Source organism: Panicum hallii, chromosome 8 (genome assembly GCF_002211085.1).
Source record: "Panicum hallii strain FIL2 chromosome 8, PHallii_v3.1, whole genome shotgun sequence".
Taxonomy (NCBI): domain Eukaryota; kingdom Viridiplantae; phylum Streptophyta; class Magnoliopsida; order Poales; family Poaceae; genus Panicum; species Panicum hallii.
Window position 1 is genome coordinate 16,856,068 of NC_038049.1, and position 19,520 is coordinate 16,875,587.

Genomic DNA, 19,520 nt, shown 5'->3' on the forward strand with positions numbered 1-19,520 from the left:
CATTTAGCCCAAGGGGCGTGTACTAGGAAACTCGTAATACAATCATCTAGATTATGTAATAATTAAATCCATGTTTGAATCTATGCGATGTATGACTGTGACATGTAATTGAAATAAGTTCTATATGCGATAGCTACTGATCCAGGGACTACCAACCGGTTCTTTTGAGGCCACTCCCTCTGTCGATAAGTACTCTGGTGAGCCTGACATTGGCCACCAATAGATCCAGCACAATGGGAAATTACCTAACTCAAAGAAGCTAGTCCACTGGTCGTCTCTTGAAAACGAGATAGGGACCTCTGACCATTGAAGTGGTCATGGTACCGCTAGCTTGATAGACAATATCTCGCAGAGTGCAAGCTTTTGAGCTCGTTTGGAGGCGAAGCCGGATTCACCGCCAAAGATGACATTGATGGTTTTTGATGTGTCTTGGAATTGACCAGCTCCCGACTTGTCCTCTGGTTAATCATCCTCCTTGTCCATGCCCTTCTTCTTGGCATTCTTGTCAAGAGGTGGGCCGTTGAAGGTTCTTCGGAGGTTGTAGCACTCGATCGCTGAATGCTTGGCATCTGGATGCCATGGGCATTGCTTTTGCAGGAGTTTCTCGAATTGCTCCTGCGCCATTCCCCGACATCTTGCCTCATGGGGGACAGTCGACAGCCGTGACGAGCTCGTCTGGCTTGTGCTTTCAGGAAGATCCCGAGTAGTCCCGCTGGCTTCCCTGCTTGTTGTTGTTGTAATCATTGCCACGCTTCGTAAAGCGGTCGCACTCCTACTCCTCTTGATCAGCCCAAGCTTGCATCATGTCACGGAGCCCGCAACGATCTTGGGTTGGTTGTGGCCATAGTCTCTAAAGAGAGTTTGGTCGGTGATGCCATTATGGAAGCAGCCGATGATGTCTTGCTCGAAGATGTTGGCGATGGTGGTGCGAGTGTCAAAAAAGTGGCAAGTGTAGGATCGTAGGAGCTCATTACATTCCTATTTGCACTGCGATAGATCGTGATGAGTACCTACTCGAGTGATATCGCCTTGGAAGTTGACGGTGAAGATAGCTTTCAGGTCATCCCAGGAGTCGATCAAGTCTTTTCTAAGGCTCTTCAGCCATGTGAGGGGAGCGGTCTCTAGCACCATGGGGAAGTGGACGACCTTGGTGGTGTTGGAGCCGCCCCGACTTCTATAGTTGTAGAGTAGCACCTAAACACAGTTGAGGAGCTTGCTTGCCGTCGTACTTGGTGATGCGGATCGGTTTGAAGCCCTCTGGGTACTGGTACTAATTGAATCGGCATGTGAACGCTGGGAAGCGATCACTATCATCCGATGCGCGATATCCTTGCTTCACATCTCGCTCTTCACGCTAGGCTTTAATGATAGAGCGGGCGTCGCGCCCCTCATTGATCTTCTAGCGAAGGTCGTCCGTCGGTAGTTCCTCGAGTCGTTGGTTGTGACTGCTGGCGGGACGCTGCCATGGCGGTTGATTAACATGGTTGTTCTGTTTTCATGGCCGGGGTCTCCCACCTGCATTGCGGCTACCTTGTGCAGCGTCATTGTTTCCTTCATTGCCTCCTCGGTGTTGACAAAGACGTCCTCCGGGTGTCCGACTAGCCTATGGTCATTGACTGCGACTCTCGCCCATTTGTTCTTCATTAGCCGGCATCGATGGAGCTGGATTCTGGCGGTCGAGATGTAGCCATGCCTTCTGAGCCAGTTGCAGACCTTGCTGCGCATGTGGTTATTGGCTGGCGACCAGAATGGCCGTGACACCTGCGATGTTGGCGATCAGGGTTTGGAAACCCCGCTCCTCAGCTGCCGCAAACTCGGCATTAAGGTTGCATCGTGCTCTGCAACCGGTGCGCTTTTGGTTCCTCAACCTGTGGGCATCACGCTCATCATTCTCATTGCTGGCGTCAACAGTGAGCTCATCCCTAGAGATTTGTCCGAGCAGCTCGTTGGGGTCGTGGTTGCTCTCCTTTCTCCACCTTCGCCATGTAGACGTGACGGTGCGAGGAGTGCTCATCGGAGCTGTAGTTGACCAGAAGGTTCTCTTCCATGATGGCGGAGAGGGACCTGCCTTCTTGAAAAGGCAGTATGTTACGGTGCGCCACAAGATGAGCGCCGTCTTTAGAGGGTTTCATGCCCTTCCAATGCATGAAGTGACCTTTTGGTGTTGAGGTGATCACCAGACCCTGATTATCGCCCATGAAAGGCTCCACGTTGTCATCAGAGTCCGAGTCATAGTCATCGAAGATCGGGGCCTCCCGACATGCGGTGGTCCCGACTTCTTCGATCTTGAGTAGGCCATCGAAGTCCTTCTCCGATGCAGAGAGGAACTTGGATTGTATGGCCTCCTGATATACAGTGGACGCGTTGTGCAACCCGAATGAGAATCAGGTATGCTGTCCCTCCGACTGAATTGAATTCGATTCGAGGAAGCTTGGTGCAACACAGGTCGAAGTCGCGTAAAAAACAGACTGCTTCTTGAGATCCCCGATGAAGCCAGGGAGCAACATCTCATCAAGATTATCGATGAACTTGTCGAGTTCGCTGCGTTTGGTTGCTGTGGGGCCTCCGGCTTCATGTTGTCGATGAGGTGCCGATAGAAATCGCCTGCACCGTCAACGACACAAACCCACGAGTCGAAGATGAAAGTTGTGCCCTCTAGGAGCACGGCGCTGTTGAAGTTGAACGTTGCCATCGAGTTATCTGGTGGATCTTCAATGAACACCCGTGTGCCAGCTGTCAGTGTTTTACTGCCAAGCCCACCGAGGGATACCCCCGAGGTGGTAGGTTGTAGGTAGGATGTCGCCGAGATCAGGAACTTGAATGTGCAAACAACATAAGATTTAGACAGGTTTGGGCTGCAATGTGCGTAATACCCTACGTCCTGTATGGTGGTTTGTATTGCCTTGGATTTGTTATGCTTTGGAGAGGGTCCCTGCCCGCCCTTATATACTCTTGGCGGATAGAGTTACATGGAATTCTAGTCCAATACTAGCTTAGAAGTCCTACTCGAGTACTACTCGGGTAGTTTCCTTCTGTTCCAACTAGTTCTACTTGCGTGCGAGTAGTTACAACAAATGTAAGGTATGGAACATGCCTCAACCCTTACTCTTGAATATTCTATGCTATGTGCGCAGTCCATAGCCCCTGGTCTGACAGACTCCTAAGCTCGTATCTGGCTAGGATTCTTTGTAACCCTGTCCCCCCAGACTATATAAGGGCGAGCAGGGACCCCCTCGAAAGAGAACAACCACCATAAAACCCTAAGGCAACACAAACCACCACATAGGATGAACGGTATTACGCTCCTTGCAGCCCGAACCTATCTAAATCTTTGTGTTTCTTGCACCTTCGAGTTCCTGATCTTGACGACACATAACCTAAAACCTACCACCTCGAGGTATCCCTTGGTGGGCTTGGCGGTAAAACACGGACACAACACAACATAATATTACATGAATATGGCTAATAATCAAGTTTTGGGGTAATGGAGACTAGTTGGTGTCCCCAAATATGTCGTTAGATTGGAATTCCATGAGCATATCATCAGTGCTGAATAAGTCCCCCAACAGTGATGGGATCTTCTCATCATTATTTTCCTTAGGAGTATCCTTGGAGCAACTGGCGTCAGTACATTCAATAGTGAAGTGTGCTTCATACTTGTCCTCTTGAACTTGTTTGCTAATAGATTTCTAGTAGAGTTCAACCAAACGCTTGGCAGTGTGGCACTTCTTAGTGATGTGGTTGTTACATCCACACCTTTGACAAACTTGACAGTTGTCATGGTGAAAATTTTTCTTTGGAAGTGCCTTTGCCTTTATGAGAATCCTTGTTTTTCTGATAATGATGCTTGTTTTTGTTGTTCCATTTTCCCTTGAAATTCTTTTGAATTTCTTGGCATTGAAGTTCTTTTGAGTGTTCTGATTATTGTAATGAACTTCAAGCAGAGGTAATGTGCCCACAAGGCGCATTTGATGATTCTTTGTTAAGGGTTCATCATATTTTTCTGTTTGGAGTAAGTCGTATATAAAGTCAAAATATTTGCATAGTTGTGGCCGCGGTATTGCTGTTGAAATAACCTATTTGTAGGGAGAAATGTAGACAACATCTTTTCCATCTTTTCTGCATCATTAAGCGGTTGATCAAAAAACTGAATCTTGGAACAAATCTTGTGGACGACAGAGTTATATTCGGCAATAGATTTGAAATCCATAAGACGAAATAGAGACCACTCTCGCCTTGCTTCGGGCGAAATGATTGCCTTCTGTTGATCATAGTGTTCCTTGAGTGCAACCCAAAGTGCTCTAGGGTTCTCTTCCATCATATATTCATTCTTGAGATCTAGGTGAGATGGTGTCACAAGAAATATAGTGTGGTTTATTTAGCTTCATCTGAAATTGGGGCTTGTGGATTTGGCTCTTCAATTGTATTATTGAAGCCTGTTAGCATGATTTTTACATCCATAAGCAAGTCAGATAGTCGCTACCATCTGCTGCAAGTTCAGCAAAATCTTTGTTGACTAAATAAGCCATATTCCTACATGAGAGATCATGTATAGGATTAATTTACTGCGGTAAACTAAATAACATGTGATGTGTAAATTTATGCAAAATAATGAAGTCAAGATGATTCTTGCAACATAATTAAGGTATATTGCATGTAATAGTGCAACTATTTTGTTTGTATTCCTACGGAAATTAATAACTTGATAGTCACAATTGATACAAATTTCATTATATAGAATATTTTGGATATACATATTGTAGGTAATCATCATAAGATGTAGACCTCTCAGTAATGGGCAAGTAACTTGCTGCCTAAAAGCATGATCTCAGAGCAAATAAATTATTGCAGCCGATGTTTAGGTCTGCATCACCTTTGTGTTTTTCCAAAAATTCAGATTTATATACCTTAATTTTCATTTTGCATATTGCTACATGATGTAGAATATAAATCCAGTGCCATATTTGTAAAGATACAAATAAAATAAATAGCACATGAAAAGATTGTTCTAAGGTAATATTTGCATAACCATTATGAGATCTACAGATCACATAATGTACACTTACTGTAGTAATCATAGCATTCATATTACATCGGTGCTAGCTTCCAAACCGGATGGTCTCGATAGCTATTTACAACATTTGTGCAAATCCATAATAGTCGGAGGAGTAAAACAGAACAATCTAAGACCTTAAATAAAAAACATGTAGGACTGGATAGTCTAAGCATGTAAATAGATAGAAATCTCGGGCCATTTTGTAAAAACTCATGGGACAGAGGAGGGCTTGGTTCGGCTCGGCTGGTGGCCTAGCTCGGCCTGCAACTGCTCGCCTGCTGTGGCATGGCTTGGCTCACTACGGGCTGGCTTCGGTCAGCCTGCTGGCTGCTCGGGTCGGGTCGGCCTCTAGGTCTGCGCGGCCTGCTTGTGGCCCGGTTTGCGGGCCGTTGTGGCTGGCCTAGGGCAGCCGAGTCGAGGCCAGCCTGTATAGAAGGGGCGGAGGAGCGGTTAGGGTTTGCCCTAAACCGCTCCCTCCTCTTGAGCCGCCACCGTCGACCGCGTGCGCCGCCGCCTCCGCTTTGCCGCGTGCTGGTGCAAGTCGTGCGCCGCCTTGGGATGTGGCTCCGCCTCCCCTCCTCCTCTTATTGCGCCACTTGCACCCTTATGTGCCGGCCCTTTCCGGCTATCGGCCTTAGCTAGCTGATTCAATGGTCGGAGGGGAGCCCCAGCGCGACGGGCTCCAAGTGCCACGCCAGATTCTGGGGCAGTGGTCCACAACCGCTGGTGGAGAGGAGGCCATCGTGGGAGCGGGCGCTGCTGAGGGCGGCGCCACCATGGCAGTGGAGGGGCGAGTTCTGCAGGTGCGGGCGCCACCGCCGATGACGGCCAGGTGGGCGCTGCTGGAGCTTGCTGTGCCACCGATGGCAGCCGAGCAGGTGTCGGTGATGAGTCGGATGGCGAGGTATCCAACATCCCTAGCCGTCGTTCAAGTGCCATCCGTGGCCACCTCAGAAGCGACAGCCACAACAAGCACTTCAGCCATGGTGTCCCGCATGGCAACGACCATGGCTCAGAAGAAGTGGCTATTCCTGTTGCGGAAGTAGTGGCCGGGGTGGCATGCAGTTCATTGTTGGCGGCCACCAAGCGGAACGATGAGAAATCCATCATCGAGTGCAAAGAAATATAAGTTTGTCGGGTCCATACTTACCCAACGAATGTGAGGCCTGCCGGCCTCTGCCTTCTTTCTTGTGCCTAGGGAGAACAACGCGACTGATAACGTTTTGAGAGTGAAAGTAGAAGAGAGATGAAAGTGACTTGTGTATTCCATTGATAGAGGACCACTGTTTATATACATGCCCAAAGGGTCAAGGCAAGGCCGGACTGGAGGGGGGCAAGGTGGGCGACCGCCCTGGGCCCCCAAATGCATGGGGCCCCCACATATGTATGCAAAAAAATATAGCAACAGCCCACGTCCATGTATTAAGGCCCAGCAGGTTTGTTTGAGGCCCAGGTGGCTAGGTGTATTAGAGTTCTGAAGTAGGATATTAGAAGTTCAGAAGACGTCTCACGCCGCGGCCATCGTTTCGTCTTCTTGTTTGCTTGTTACTCGGCGACGCGGACGGCGGATCTCACTGATCGCTCTTGCCTCCAATAGTCCGATCCCAAAACTCCCCGCAACACGCTCCACTAATCTCATCGCTGATCGCTGGTCATTCAATTGATCGTGTGCGGCGGCCTTCTGTAGTCCAGCTCCGGCACGGTGCAGAGACCAGGACAGGAAGCCAATCAGGTCTGAAGCCGATTCAGATTGGTACGTGCTGCGTACAAGTTCTTCACTGCCTTGCTAACTAATTTATCACATGTTCATCTTTTCTAATTAGTGCCTTGCTAACTGATTTGGCTACAATTGCTCTTTTCTAATTATCACATGTGTTTGTTTTTATTTTCAGCTCTTTGTGATATACTAATATCATGTCATCAAGAAAGTATCCATCTGGTAGCGAAAAGAGGAAAAGGAAAAAACATGCAGATGACTTTATAGAAACACAAAGAGGAGCTATGAATAAATTTTTGAAGATTAATCCTAGTGTTTCGACGAACCCAAATAATGAATTGGCGATCGTTGCTGTGGAGGAAGAGGAACCGGCTGTTAGGATTTCTGAAGAAGAGGAAAATATCGACATCAACGTCGATGATAACAATGTAAGTGGCCCTGATAATCCATCTAATTCATCACCTGCACAAGCACAGTCTGCTAGTCTTGATGAGGAGCCATTTTATACTCCTGAAATTTATGATCCGATAAATTGGGATAATCTTGATAATAAAGCAAGAGATATATTAGTTGAGAAAGGGCCTGTAAGAGAACAAGGTATTGAATTCCCTCTAGATAATGCATCAAGACATTTTTCATATGCTCATTATTACAGAAAATTAAGCAATGGAGAGGTACATGATAGAAAATGGCTAGTTTATTCAAAGCATGTTGACAAAGTTTTTTGCTTCTGTTGTAAGGTCTTTAAGTATCTCGGTAACAAGAGTCCAAGTTTCTTAGCACAAGATGGATATAGAAATTGGAGGCATATCAGTGAGAAGCTTAGAGAACATGAAAATAGTGTTGAGCATATTAGCAATATGAACAAGTGGAATGAACTACGGACTAGATTGCAGAAAGAGGAAACTATTGATAAAGACTTGCAGAAGCAAATTAATAAGGAGAAAGAACGTTTGAGGCAAGTTTTGCTAAGAATAATAGCAATTGTAAAATTTCTTGGTAAACGCAACTTGGCTTTTAGAGGAAGCATTGAGCAACTTTACAGTGGTAGTAATGGCAATTTTTAGCCTGTGTTGAGATGATTGCTGAATTTGATTTGGTAATGCAAGACCATCTTAGACGTATTCAGAACAAAGAAATGCATTACCATTATCTCAGTCCTAAGATTCAGAATGAGTTGATAGTTCTTTTGTCTTCTAATATTACAAGGTCTATCATAAAGGTTGTTAAAGAGGCCAAGTATTTCTCTGTTATCTTGGATTGTACTCCTGATGTCAGTCATCAAGAACAAATGACTTTGTTAGTTCGTTGTATTAATTTGTCCAATGGAAAAATAAATATCGAGGAGTACTTTTTGGGGTTCTTGAATGTGGATGACACATCTGGTTTGGGGCTTTTCAATGTGTTGCTTGATTCTATGAAGTCATTTGGCCTAAATATTAATGATATAAGGGGTCAAGGCTATGATAATGGTTCCAATATGAAAGGCAAACATCAGGGGGTGAAAAAGCGGCTGCTTGATATTAATCCAAGAGCATTGTATATGCCATGTGCTTGCCATAGTCTTAATCTTACTCTTTGTGATATGGCAAAATCTTGTGGGAAAGCTGTTTCATTTTTTGGGATTGTTCAATGCATATATGTGTTATTTGCTGGTTCAACCAAAAGGTGGAATGTTTTGTGTAAACATGTTCCCACTTTTACTCTGAAATCATTGTCAAATACTCGTTGGGAGAGTCGAATCTCAAGTATTATAGCAATAAGATATCAAGCAAAGGAGTTAAGGTCTGCTTTGTATGAGTTAAGTCATTCTTCTGATATTGAACCTAAGGACAAAAGTGATGCAAAAAGTTTATTTGATGCACTTGGCAACTTTGAGTTTCTGCTTGGTATGGTTATCTGGCATGATATTTTATATTCTATAAACAAAGTGAGTAAGAAATTGCAATCGCCAGACATGTGCATTGACTCTGCTTTGAATCAAATACAAGGTATGGTGCAGTACTTTGAGGCATACAGAAATGAGGGGTTTTCTTCTAGTCTGATCATTGCAAAAGGCATTGCAACTGAAATGGGTGTAGAGGCATTGTTTCCTATAAAACGTCGTGCCTTAAGAAAGAAACAGTTTGATGAAAATAATTGTGAAGAAGAAATTCTAGAGGGTGAAAGGGCTTTTGAAGTGAAATATTTTTTGTTTGTAGTTGATATGGCAATCACTTCATTGAAAACCATATTTGAAGAACTCATGGTGTTCAAAGATATATTTGGTTTTTTATTAAGCTCAACTATCCTGAAGTCATTGAATGATACTGAACTAGAAGAGTCTTGCACCAAATTTGCAAACACTTTCTCTCATGATGGTTCATCTGATGTTGAGGTACATGATCTTATTTCTGAGTTGAAGATTTTAAAATTTACTCTACCAGATGGCATATTGTTTGCTATGCAGATATTTGAGCATGTCAGAGATTTAGATTGTTATCCTAATGTCTCAATTGCTTATCGGATATTATTTACTATTCCTGTGACCGTTGCATCAGCTGAGAGAAGCTTTTCAAAAGAATTTGTTGGATGAGATTGATCTCAATGGTATAATCGATGACTTTGTATCACAAAATGTTAGAAGAAATTTTTAGCATGCTATCATGTAACAAGTAAGGGTTTATAACTATACTTTATATTTGTTATCTTATAAACTTTAAAGCATTATAAAAAATTATTGAATGTTTAATAATATGTGTTTATTATTATATATATATAAATATATAATATATACACATATTGATAGATGGGCCTCCATATTGGATTTCGCCCTGGCCCCCCAAAAAGTCAGGAACGGCCCTGGGTCAAGGGCCCAAGGGACACCCCTTCGGGATTGGCCCTTTCGTAATTTGTAAGCAACTAATGTGATGTCATTAATCACTAATTAACTAACTATAATAAATTGATCACTAATTCTGATTTTCTTCATAACAAATTCTACTCTTCTTGCAACAATAGCATACAAGTCATATCTGAATTCTTCAGAATTACGAGAGCATTCACAGGGAACTCATGGACCAAACAATCACTGCCTCTCCTATGCACTCCAGCATTTTTCTAGAGCTTGAACCAAACATAACTATCGACAATTGGAGGTCTAACCAGGTAATTTTGCAATCAATGAATAGATTTGCATGATTTCAGGACTCCTCCATGACCAATGAGGCCCACTCTTTGGCTAAGCTATCATTTGGTCGTACTTCTTTTTTTATGAAGTTTCATGTCTTTATTAATCTCAAAGTAGTTAAATTTTGAAACCTACATCTCTAATCTAATCTTTATTGTTTCTTGTTTATTCTTCAGGCATCAACACCTTCCCCTGTTCTCTCTTTATGAAGTCAGAGAGGTTCTTCATTCCAAGCAAGCAGGACTGACATAGGATCTTTTTCAGGATTGTAAATAATCCTTTTATTTTCAAAAAAACCGTATTCCTTGATATTTGCACGTTCTCACCGAGGCCATACGTATCCCCATCACATACGGAGTACTAAGCGCTACGCTTGTACGTACACATGTCGGATTTTGAACGTATAAAACACCGTAGGCTTACACCACGACGCATGACACAAAACGTGGCAGTAGACGGCGCGACGCCGCGTTCCGGCGCGCCACAAGGAAGGCCGCCCCTCCGCCGCTGCCGCCATCCCCTCCCTCACCAGGGCCGCGCGCGCTCGCCTCCACCTTGCAGGATCCCCGCGCCGCCACGGCCGGCACGCCGCCGCCGCGCACACGTCCGTCCACTCGGGCGCCGGTGCTGACCGACTCGCTCATCATCGTCATCGCGGCCTTGCGGTTCCCTCCCGTCGTGCGGGGCGCGGCGAGCACGGCGGCGGACGACGCCTCCTGGCTCCGGAGCCTCCGCCGCCAGGGTAGGAGCTGCTGGGCCGCCCTCTCGGGCAATGCCGTCGATGCGAAAAAGCAAATGCTCGTGCTGCGGACGAAGGGTATGTTTATATATGTAGCTCGCGGCGGCGGCGTGGATGGCAAGGGAGTTCTGGTGGGTGGTTGTCTCGTGGATGCGGCATGCAAACTGATGCATCGTCGTATTTGTTTATTGGCAGCAGGTTATAAGCTCTGGACCTCCGGTTAATTTCGTTGTGTGGTTGGAGTTGGAGCGAGTGCTGGAGCGGTTGAAAGCGTGGCGCGCTTCACGCCTCCGCGCCGCGCGCGGCCGCCGGCGCCGTTCATGCCTCCGCTAGTAAGGACAGATTTTGGCTCTGCGTCCCTGAATGCATCTCACTGGCACGTAGGGTCCAACTTGTGAGAGAAGTTAGTATGAGAGTGGTTTTCTAATGTAAATTTCATAGAGAAACTCCAACAAAAATCCTACTTTTGCCTTCCTGTTGGGCTCAAATGAGGACCTCCCATCCAGTTCTCTCTCCTATATTTTACAACGGACTTGCTAGCGTCCGGATGTCCGATGTCCGGGGCTAGCATTGGATGGTATTCATATGGTAAAACTCTATCCATCACAAAATTGCAACATAAAAAAATAGCAAATGCAACATGAGAAAATAGCATCTGCAACAAAAATTAATAATAATTGCAACATTCAAAAAGTGTACTAAAAAACTTCTCAGCCATCCGACAAGAATTGAAAAACCCGCCGCAACATGTGCGTCGTGTTGCTTGAAACGTCCAATGTAGTAGCATCAAAAAATACAACATCCCAAACTAACTACTGCAACATGTGGGAGCATTTTGTGCAACATACTGGAACATCACGAAAAAAAACCATCTAACATCGAATTGTCATCTCATAAAATATTCAAAATTTCTTCATAATTGCAGCTTTATAGAAAAGCTATAATAAAAACGGATTGAAATATTTGCAACACCTCGAATCAACTAGTGAAACTTTACAAAGCTATCTATTGGAGCATCCCGAATCAACCATGCAATATCAAAAAATACCAGCTACCCCCTTTAGATTTGATCGACCTTTCTGCTAAAAGTACCCAGTTCAACATCAACAAAGAAGTTATGCAACATTATAGATCAACCAATGAAACATCTCAAATCACCGTGCAGCATCAAAAAAAAAATATTACTACAACATCACAAATTACCTACCGCAACATCATTAAATCAACTATGCATCCTAGTGGTCGAGAAACAGAGGAGCACCGACATGTCCTCATCGTGCTCGAGGATGAGCACATCGCTTATAGAAAGCAAGCAGCATGCAGCTACTCCGGGCATAAGGACCTGCAACATGACAAAAGCAAAAATCACAAACACATAAGACCGTGCAGCCACAATAGTAGCACTGTTGGCCGTCTTATCTCAATAAACTCGACCTTCAATATTGTATGAAATAAACCTTTTTTAGCAATAAAACTTTATCTAACAAGTTTCATAAGTTTTGATGTTTACTAGTATGCAATACTATTTTTTAGCAATAAGCCTCTATCTAACAAGTTCCATAAGTTTTGATGTTTACTTGTATGTAGTACTGTGGCAGACAAATTTAGACCAAAATGGCTAAAATGCTAGTTTGGCCGGACTCGCTTGGTTCGGCCAAATTGGGCATGAGTCTTCTCGCAGTGATCTTCAACCATGCAAGGAAACACGCTTGGAATCATTGTGAAGTATGGGATATATAACGGTTTGATCCTAATGACCTCATATCACCATGTGGATCAATGAGCCAAAAAAGCAAGAACACCGAACTTACGTGTCCACCAACCTAAGGAGGCAATATAATCTAGGAGTCCACGAAGCAAGGCGGTGCATCAGAGAGTCAACTGAGCTAGGTATGGTTCGATCGAACTAGCCTTGGCGCAAATGGACCCAGAACTCCGTTGTTTCGATCACCAAGTATTAGTTAGCGCCGCGCTTCTCTCCGTAGCTCGATGGCTAACACTCAAAGACAAGGATTTAGACAGATTCGGGTGACTGCCCTGCGTCCGGTAGGAGTGGTGTTCTTCATGTTCTTTGCGTTCTGAGTGTTGGTGCTTACAATGGGGCGCTTAACGGGGCACTTTGTAAGCGGTGAGTGTTGCGTAGAGTTCGGATCATGAAAGAGAAGGCCCAGCTCCGCCTTATATTTCTAGCCGGCTGGGCTACAATGCGTGAGAGAGAGGGGGTTCCTCGCCCCCCGGGTTTGGCTTCCTAGGAAGGAGGTCAGGAGTATCACACGTGTCTTGCTGGGGCCCTCGGGTGATCGTGCTCCGCCTCGTCCCGAAGCGAAGTCCGCCCTGTCCGTGGCGCCGCTGGACGTGTCCTTGGTCCCATTCACGATCCCTGTGGTAGGGGATGGCGCCGTCGTACCTGCGGCACGCCATCCTGGTGCATCGGGAGCAGGCCTCTTGTCCAGTTGGTAGGGCCAGCCTCCATCGCGGTGGTCAGGAGGCCGGGTGCCCTGTTACCATTGCTGCCGGCTTGAGGCGGGGCCTGCTAGCTCGACGCGCCTGCCTCTCCCTCCACTGTCAAGAGGTTGACCCGGTACGATCTGTCCCGTTGACCTGACGGAGGGGGGTGTGACCGGCGCAACGCCGGTTGCGGCGTCATGATTGCCCGACTGACTAGGGGTTCCCCGCCGGTCCTCCGGTCCATAGGCGGTGACCCTACCCTGGATGTCGGTTGAGGGGCATGCATGCACGTCTTGTCAAGCTAGCGCAATTAATGCCTCCTCGTTACTTCCCCGAGGGATCTCGGGGTCGGGCTCCACCCCGGGGTCGGCACGGGGCACCCGATCCCGCACGGCTCGCTACGGGTCGGCAAAGCGCCACGTGTCCGGGGCCTTGCTGTTGGGCCTTTGCGTCTTCTCCCATTGATGGGCCGGTGCTGGCCGTGTCCCCGGCGGGCCGGGCTGCCCGACAGTGGAAGGCTAATTCCCGCTTAGGCCCTTAAGGATTTTTTTGAGGTACCCGTAGTTCTTATCCCTGTCACGCCTTGAACTGTGAGGCATCGACTCCTGGAAAGCATCCCCGTTGTGCACGTGGCAAGTCAGTGGGATGTACGCTTCGGCCAAATCCATCCAGTTCAGCCAAATTGGGCCCGCCAATCACCTTGCGAAACCAAACCAAGCCAAAATGATAGCTAAAGCAACCTAGTTCCCACCAAAGTGAAGTGGGATCAAAGCGAAATCAAAACCGTTGTACCCAGATTCCACCGAACCATTAGCGGTTACATTTGGGTACGACTGATTAGTGCATTTAATTCTTCATGCGCAGCGATCTCAGCTGGTACTGTGCTAACAGGGTACTTAGATCCAAGTGTTAATATTCAAAAGTGCTAAATTTTAGTACTAGCCTTTCCAAACAGTAGTGCTAATAGGGTGGGTAAGACTTTAGACAAGATTTAAAAAATTTTAGCAAAAATATAAGTGCTAATAGGTGATAAAGTTTAGCATTCAACTTTAGCCTATCAAAAGAGGTGCTAAATAAGAACTGAACTCCCTTTTCATGGTCATTTCATTGTTTGCGCATACAGAAACGATTGGAACGTCATTTCTGAATTCTGATGCAAACGAAGAACGAACAGGTCTGTACTGTTCCTACCATACACTACGGTTTCCAAAAATCGAACCTTATATACTACACGGTTTGTAAAGGAAAGAAGCAACACAGACACCTTCCGCCGTGGAGGCATCACCACAGGCAGGCATGCACGATTCTTTTCCGCTGAGGTTGCGAACCAGCTGGCCAGTCGGGAACCAGAGGCCCATGGCGTCCGCGACGACGTGCCTCTTCTCTTCTTCCAAGGACGGCATGGCGGCGGAGACGAGCCGGGGCCAGAAGTGCTAGCGGTCGCAGGGACCGAGCATGTGCGTCGTCGCCAGGGACAGGCCCCGCCTCTTCCCTTTCGCTCGGTCAAGTCAATGGTAGTGGCATCGTCTCGGCGAGTACTACAGGCATTCATGCATGCCAAATTGTGGACCCTGAATTATTGCACTGATGACAGTGCCCAAAAGCCTGCAGCCACGGCTCGGCGGAGCCGGGCAACGGCGCAAGGCGTGCTCGCAGTCTCAGGCCAAGGCCTAGGCCCCGCAATGGTAGTGGCATCGTCTCGGCGCTGGATGCCTGCCAATGTCGACCGTGAATTATTGCACTGATGGCACTGCCCAAAGCCTGCAACCACGGCTCGTACGTACTGACCTCCTCCCAGAGCACAGCACACCCATCCCAAACCATTTTCACCTTCTTACCGTTACTGATTGTGCCTGCTGAGTGGTAATTGATACTATCATACATTTGTGCCTATGTAGATAAGACATCACACACTGTTCTTGTACTGCTCATACTCTACTTAGGCTTCAGAAGCTAGCTGTTTATTTCTTGAGATGACGGTCGTCGAACCGTCTTCTATTAGTGTTTGGTTGGGCTGTTTTATTACGACGTAATCAGATTGTTGAGTTGGATTCCAAATTTAGTTGCACAAAAAATGCCGACCTGTGGCGGAGCGTAGCGGAGGCCCATCGCCGGAGTCCTGGGCTGGAAGCAAAGCGGAGGCACAAGTGGCCCATGTGGTTCGACCCAGCGTCGCCTGAGGGGGGTTGCGGGGGGCAGCGCCCCCCCCCCCCCCGCGGTACACATTATATACCCGATTAGGTTTCCCCTTGATGACAATCTTCTTGTAAGCTGTCGCACGGCGTTGTAACCCGACTTTTGATATATTGAAGTTCTTGCTAACCACTTCCGCATTGGTTGGGTTTTCCACGTTAAATCTCGTGTCCCCTTTTCGGGTTGATCCGTTTACTTTCATCGTTTATTCGTCATCGTTTATAACACAGATCACGCTGCAATACGTTTACATTAATTTGTATTTGGTTGAAGCGCTACGTAATCAGCTAGCACGGGACCTGATACGGGCTAGTACATGGTGGATACGGCTTCATATATCTCATATCTAATACCATCGTATTTATCGCTCGCTGCTGTTACTGCATGCATGCATACGTCGGCATCACCGCTGTTACTACTGCACTCTCCCTGCGCGTGCTCTCTAATCTGATCACCCCTCTTTCCATTAGTGTTACAGTCTCGAAACCAAACAAAGCCTGTTTTCTCTTGCTTTGTTAACGATACCCTTGCTATCTGTTTATGTTTGCGTTACAATTTCTGAACCAAACATGTCGTTCCAAGCTGGAAGGGAAAAAAAGCAGCACATCCACGGTAGTACACGTTACTGCGTGCTTGCAGGGGCCTGGGGCCAGGTCGCCCATGTGCATCCAGTCAGTGGCGAGCTCGTTAGTTTGTGAATGCGCGTGCAGCACGCGCTGGTGTCTTCGCGTTCACTTGCATTTCATCTACTGGTAGCCAGTTCACTTGTCACCTGCCACTACCAGCGCGCTATGCTGCAACCTCACTCGCATGCCCGCGCGCGCGTCTACTTCAATCTCTCCTCTAACTAGTGAGCTGAGCTCGATCTCTGTCTCATCAAGGATCCCCTCGACCGCAGCAGTTCCTTGGATCTTCGGCCGTGCCTGGCCCGCATTTCAAATCTTGCGAGAAATCACGGATGGTTTCTCCGAGGAGCGGAAACTTGGGCAAGGAGCATTTGGAGTTATTTACAGGGTAAGCCTCGGTCATAATTTTTCTTCATGGAGTATGGACAAATATATTCTCAACAAGTCTGGCCAGCACAATGCGAGTGCTTTGAAACAATATATGGTGTTATTGCATACAGTAAAACAACAAATATAAGAAGTAGAAACAGGGTCAACTTGTACTGGGTACTGACCATATATGTTTGGCAGGGAGTGACTAGAAACGGAGATGATGTTGCTGTGAAGTTGCTTCCCAAATCCAGTCAAGACTATGGGCCGTTAAGAAATGAGTTCTATAACCTCAGGAAGCTTAATCATCAGAACATTGTACAGGTTCTGGGGTATTGTTTTGAAACAGAGCAAAAACCTATCATGCAAGGTGGAATTAAGGTGTTTGTTGATGAGATACGTGGAGCGCTTTGCTTGGAGTATATGCACAATGGCAGCCTTCAACAGCATCTTTCTGGTACGCTGCTACCCTATTTTCAGTATGTGTATATTGTAACAATACTTCTTTATTTGCAATTGATTAAGAATCTTTTTGTTTACTGCTGCAGATGAGTTCTCTGGACTTGAATGTCACACACAAAATAATCATGGGGACTTGTGAGGATCTAAATTATATTCATGAGGAGCTGAAAGAACCTATTTACCACTTGGACCTAAAACCTGACAACATATTGCTAGATAAGGACATGGTGCAAGATTGCTGATTTTGGTTTGTCCAGGATCTTTCGTGAAGAACCAACACGAATCACACAAAATCCTTATGGAACACAGTAAGCTAAAAGTCTCAGCTGAACATATAATTTTTCTAATCGTACAAATTAAGTCATGTGTTTTACAAATTGGTCATGTATGATGCAATGCAGAGGGTACCAGCCACCAGAATACATCAACAGAGGTGAAATATCAGGAAAATTTGACATATTTAGCTTGGGTGTCGTAATGATAAGGATAGTGTCAGCACCCAAGGGCTACTCCAAATGTCTAGATATGTCTTCGGACAAGTTTATTGATCAAGTGAGAAATAATATTTCTTATTAACAGGCCTCTTTTTTTAATCTAATACTATCTCATATTTACATTGGAATAGTACATATCAGCATAGCTTGACAGTTCAATGTATCAGGTCCTAAAGAACTGGAGGAACAGGTTGCAGGCGACATACAGTAGTGGTTCCTTGGTTGAAGCATATTGCCACCAAGTAAATACATGCATTCAAATAGCATTATTATGTGTGGAGGAAGATAGCCAGAAAAGGCCCAACATAGGGAAGATCGTTGAGAAGCTGAATGAGATTGACAGTGCCATTGGCGAGGTAATTAATATCATTTGAGAAGGCATATAATGGATAGCTAGGTCAGGATATAATTTCAATAAAAGCGAAATCAAGTCATCAGTTCAGTTAGTTATTTTTTTCTAGTATATTAGTAATTGTTTCACAACACTCAACAGTATAGATCCCTCCAGGATTCAGGAACTCAATAATATACAGCAGTTTTCCAATCATCTAAAACTTATAGTGACTTATATTTAACCACCACTTCCTCTAATCAAAATTATATACATTTTATGATTTGTATTCATATAGAAATAATTATTGAGAATGACTGCACCATACTAATATTAGTTGAAACATCAAGAAAAAACTTTCAGAATATACATTTTTATTTAACTTTCACATTTTAAACAAATTGTTACTCTAAATATCATCTTGAAAATTGTATCAATAACTTAACAACATTATTAATCGAATTGTGTAGTTTGTTGACAAACCAACTGAAATATTGTAGCTTCCCCAGAAAGTTTCCGGAATGGCAATGCATAATAACAAGAATATAGGTATGAGAAAGGAATCAGAGGATATCAAAGGACAACATCAGAATATTAATTTGATGACAGGCCCTAGTTGCAGTGAGCTAGAAGCTGTTGATGCACGAGAAACATCATCAAACGCAGTAGAAGAACTCATTGTAGTGAGGACAGAAGAGAAATGGAAAATAATAGCTTTTTTATTACTTGAAAGCAAGTCAAAAAAGATCGTCATCCTTCCTATATATGGTATTGGAGGCATTGGAAAGACAACTTTTGAAAGATTGATTTACAATGATCCAAAGTTCAAATATTATTCTCGGGTATGGATCCATGTGTCCCAGATATTTGACTTGAATAAAATATATGAGTCTATAATTTTGAAGCTATCTGAAAAGGAGAGTCGGGCTAATGAAAGGCAGATGATAAATAGTTGCCTTCTGAAGCTACTATCTGGTAAGAAGATTCTGATTGTTTTAGATGACCTGTGGGAGGATGGTCAATTCCACCTGCAGGAGTTGAAGGATATGCTATATCATGCTGATAGCAACATAATTATTTTAGTAACAACACGCAGCCAACGTGTTGCCGGGATAATCTGTACTAACCTTCAACCATACAAGATATTACCCTTGACAAATGACATGTGCTGGGATATAATAAAACAAAGAAGTGCTTTTGAAGCTAGAGATGACAAAAAACAGTTGACAGATATTGGAAGGGAGATTGCCCAAAAGTGTGGAGGTGTGGCTTTAGCAGCTCAATCTCTGGGCTTCACTTTGCGGTCCATGAATTTTGATCAATGGATGAAGGTGAAAGACAGTGATACCTGGAATGAACCTGTTTCAAACGATGCATCTTTGCCAAATTATGTTCTTGCATCTTTGAAGTTAAGTTGTAGCCACATGGGTTCAAGCCTGAAGAAATGCTTTACCTACTGTGCAATCTTTCCAAAAGGCAACAAGATAGCTAAAGATGATGTAATTTATCAATGGATTTCTTCGGATTTCATCAAGCCAACAAAAATACTCTCAGATATGCAGCTTGGTAAGAAGTACATTATGCAGCTGCTGGGACTGTCTTCCTTTCAACATTCAATGCCACCCACATTTCTGCATACCAGTACTACCTTTGAATTATTCTTACTTATAATTCAATCAGTTGAAATAAAACTTACATATTATGATTTTGAAAAGTCAACTAACTTGTAGTTCAGACTTCTTTTTTTAAAAAAAAATTGGTCAAAACCCTAAGAGACACGGTTTATTAGGGCTACTCTTATGTGGTCTCGGACCTAAATCTACACAGTCATGAAGCATGCTTGTACGGGAAGCATCCAACCAAGCCAACCATAAATAAATACCTGACCCTGCGTAATGTTAAATTAGCCTATTTGA

The 19,520-nt window shown here is 44.9% G+C and overlaps 1 pseudogene; it reads left to right on the forward strand.

The window, feature by feature from the left end:
- Window positions 1–16,091: 16,091 nt before the first annotated feature.
- Window positions 16,092–19,288, forward strand: LOC112903651 (annotated as a pseudogene).
- Window positions 19,289–19,520: the final 232 nt, after the last annotated feature.